Genomic DNA, 4,267 nt, shown 5'->3' with positions numbered 1-4,267 from the left:
CTGCCCCATCCCTGCACGTGGATGGAGCTCTGAGCAGCCTGGAAGGTGCTCCTGGCCCTGGCAGGGGGCTGGAGCCAGATGGGTTTGATTTTAATCTCCTGTGAGTCTCTGCTCAGCCCCAATGGGGCAGCACAGCCAGCAGGGAGAGCCGGGGGGGTCACTGCAGCCACCACGACCTGCTGGGTTTGCCCTTGAAGCTCCTGTGACCTTTCTCAATTCCAGTCCAGCCTGCCTGGCTCCTCCTGGTGCACCCGGAGGTGCAGCCAGCTCCCCTGGGTGTGCAGAGCCTTGGGGGCCGGCTGCTGCCTCTGTCCTTGCCCCTCTGGGGCTGTTTCCCTGTGCAGCACCAGCTCTTTCCCCAAATGGCCTCTTCCCCATGCCTGGGTTTGTGTCTTGTTTCCATCTGGAGCCTAAAAAGCAAAATTCCCATCGTGGGCGAGGCAGAGCTGGGATCTGCTTCCACCTGAGGTGTGCAGACTCCTCCTGCTGAGCTTCTCCATGGTGACAAACCCATCCCTGAATTTCCCTGAATTTTCCATGCGGCAAAGAAAGGCCTCAACTTAGAGAGGCTCGGTGAAGATGCTCCATGGCAGGGCACACCGTGCTGGGGCTCTGGGAGAGAACCAGACTGTCCTGTCCCGACCTGTCCTGACCCCTCCTCCCCTGTTTTTCACCTGGAGCACAGCTGGCACAGCTGGATGAAGCCCTGCTTGTTCCAGGATCACTCCTGGAGCAGGCAGCTCTCATCACTCCAGGTGTGAGTGCTGTGGCAGCTCTGTGCCAGGCAGGGGCCAGCCCTGGGAGGGTTTCTCAGCTGCCATCAACCCCTTTGTCCTGCTCTGCGCTCAGAATTTCCTTTTATTTGCATGGCTGTGAAATCTTTCGGGGATGCTCCTTGGGATGTAACCCCAGGACCCATGGATGTCCCCCATGGCTCACATTTCCCCATCACGCTGCAGAGGCGCTTCCCAACCATCTGAGGTGCCCCAAATCTCCCAGCTCTGGGATGGGGGAGCAACCTGAGCCTCCCTCTGCTCATCTGAGCCCCTCAGCACCCCCAGCCTGGCCCCCCACACCTTCCTGGGGACTCCTCAGGGCCTTTTATCCTCATGCTCACCCCAAAAGCAGCTCCTGCCTCGTTGGGAAACCGCAGCCAGATGGTCAATCATGAGCTCCAAGCACCAGAGGAGCTGGGATATTTTAGGTTTGAGGGTTTCCCATTATGCAATGGCACAGACACAGCGTGGGGGAGGCGTTGGCTCCCTCTTGCTTTGGGTTTACTAATAATGAGGGATTTGCTTGGATTTTTTTTGTTTCTCAAGTTCAGGGTCTCGAGCAGGAGTCTGATGAGGAGAAGATGAGGAGCAAAGGAGGCTCAGGGGGGACCTTGTGGCTCTGCACAGCTCCTGACAGGAGGGGACAGCCAAGGGGCTGGGCTGTGCTCCAGGGAACGGGGACAGGACAGGGGAAATGACCTCAAGTTGTGCCAGGGGAGGTTTAGGCTGGATCTTGGGAAAATTGCTTTGTGGAAAGGTGTCAGGCATTGGCACACCTTCCCAGGGCAGGGCTGGAGTCACTGTGTTTAAAAGCCATGTGGATGTGGCACTTGGGGACAGGGGTCAGTGGTGGCCTTGGCAGTGCTGGGAATGGTTGAACTCGTTGATCTTAGAGGGAATTTCCAGCTAAAAAAATTCCCTGATCTCTGATCTCAGCACAGGAACAGGACACTGTGCCTTCCCCCATGGGCTGCTGTGGGAGGTGCAGCAAGAGCAGAGGGTGAGGAGTGAGATCAGAGCTGAGCACGGGCACAGTCCCTGACAGAAGCAGTGAATTGGAGGGAGAAGGAGCTTGAGGACAGGCAGGGATGCTCTGTGCCTGGGCAGGAGCTGGAAAGGAAAGTTTGTGATGCAGAGAAAGGGCAGCCTGGAGTGTTGGGTGTCTCTGGGCACCAGACCTGCTGCCTCCTGCAGCTTCTGTGGCCCTGGGCAGTTGGCCAAGGACCATCTCCCTTCTGCCAGGCACATCCAACCCGTCGTGGTGTCCTTGTGTCCCAGCCCCTGGCAGAGGAGCCCTGCCCTGCTCAAGAGCTGTGGGTGTTGTGTGACCCTGCAGGGCAGCAGGCTCAGCTGGGCCCACTTGAATTCCTTGTTTTTTGCCCTCCTGACCCCGGAGATTTTGAATAACTGAAGATTCAGAAGCAGCCAGTGCATCTGGAATGTTTCTGACTCACTCATCGCGCCGGTATCTCGACACCAGCCCAAAATAACTCAGTGCTGTGGCACAGCTCTGCTGTGGATGGAGCAAAACTGCACCAAACCCTCCATGGGGCGCAGGGCTGCCCCTGCACCCGCCCAGGGGGGACAGGGGGGACACAGGGGGACACAGGGGGACACAGGGGTCAGCAGGTCCTGGTGCAGACCCCCTCACCCCCTGGTCACTGACACCAGAGGTGTCTCCAGCCCCTTCCTCACCCCTCACCCTGTCCTGCCACGGGGGCAGAGCAGGAGGTGATGGTTTAATAAGGTGGGAGACACTGCCTGGGGCTGGGTGTCCTCCTGAGGGAGCAGCACCCTGAGGGGCTCAGACACCCCCAGCACCCTGAGGGGCTCAGGCACCCCCAGCACTCCAAGGTGCTCAGGCACTCCCAACAACCAGAGATGCTCAGACCCCCCCAGCAGCCCGGGTTGAGCTCAGCTCAGCCCCGCCGGGAGCTATCAGCCCGGTGTGCCCGGGGATCAGCCCGGTGTGCCCGGAGATCAGCCCGGTGTGCCCGGGGATCAGCCCGGTGTGCCCGGGGATCAGCCCGGTGTGCCCGGAGATCAGCCCGGTGTGCCCGGGGATCAGCCCGGTGTGCCCGGGGATCAGCCCGGTGTGCCCGGAGATCAGCCCGGTGTGCCCGGGGATCAGCCCGGTGTGCCCGGGGATCAGCCCGGTGTGCCCGGAGATCAGCCCGGTGTGCCCGGGGATCAGCCCGGTGTGCCCGGGGATCAGCCCGGTGTGCCCGGAGATCAGCCCGGTGTGCCCGGGGATCAGCCCGGTGTGCCCGGGGATCAGCCCGGTGTGCCCGGAGATCAGCCCGGTGTGCCCGGGGATCAGCCCGGTGTGCCCGGGGATCAGCCCGGTGTGCCCGGAGATCAGCCCGGTGTGCCCGGGGATCAGCCCGGTGTGCCCGGGGATCAGCCCGGTGTGCCCGGAGATCAGCCCGGTGTGCCCGGGGATCAGCCCGGTGTGCCCGGGGATCAGCCCGGTGTGCCCGGAGATCAGCCCGGTGTGCCCGGGGATCAGCCCGGTGTGCCCGGGGATCAGCCCGGTGTGCCCGGAGATCAGCCCGGTGTGCCCGGGGATCAGCCCGGTGTGCCCGGGGATCAGCCCGGTGTGCCCGGAGATCAGCCCGGTGTGCCCGGGGATCAGCCCGGTGTGCCCGGGGATCAGCCCGGTGTGCCCGGAGATCAGCCCGGTGTGCCCGGGGATCAGCCCGGTGTGCCCGGGGATCAGCCCGGTGTGCCCGGGGATCAGCCCGGTACAGGGAGCCCGGCCGTGCCCGGTGACCGCGCTGCCCCGGGCTGGTGCCGTGCTCCGTCCCCGTGGGTCCCTCTGGGGGCGGGGGTCTGTCCCCAATCCCCTCCTGCCAGGACCCGCGGGGTGCTCGCTCAGCTCAGGGCGCTGTCCCTGGGATGGAGCCGTGTCCCCGTGCTGGGATAAGGATAGAGCGGTGTCCCCACGGTGGGACCGTGGTGGCAGTGTCCCCGTGCTGGGACAAGGATGGAGCGGTGTCCCTGTGCTGGGGACAGTGGTGGCAGTGTCCCCATGCCTGGACAGGGATGGAGAAGTGTCCCCGTGCTGGGACAGATGGATCCGTGTCCTTGCACAGGTCCTGAGCATCCCTGTGATGGGACGAGGAGCAGCCACGTGTCCCCACGGTGGGACAAGGTCCCCAGCCGGGCAAAAGCCGGGAGGGAGGGACGGAGGGAGCTGGGTGACACTCACCATCGCCATCACTTCCATGCCGGGAGCCACACCGGGCGTGCTCCTGGCTCATCGTGGCAATCACGGGGGACAGGCCAGGCTGGAATGTGGGACATGGGGGACATCACTGGGATGAGCTGGAGGGCCCCAAGGACCGCAGCATCCTCCCAGATGAAACCCGGGCACCCTCCCGCCCCCCTGGCCGCGTCCCCCTCTCCCCACGCGGCTGAGAGGCGCAGCTCCGTCCTTTTCCAAATCTTTATTGTAAATAAATTCTGCGACATGGCAGGAGTTGGCCGAG

The sequence above is a fragment of the Geospiza fortis genome, unplaced genomic scaffold (genome assembly GCF_000277835.1).
Source record: "Geospiza fortis unplaced genomic scaffold, GeoFor_1.0 scaffold373, whole genome shotgun sequence".
Classification (NCBI taxonomy): Eukaryota; Metazoa; Chordata; class Aves; order Passeriformes; family Thraupidae; genus Geospiza; species Geospiza fortis.
This window is presented reverse-complemented; position numbering follows the sequence as displayed.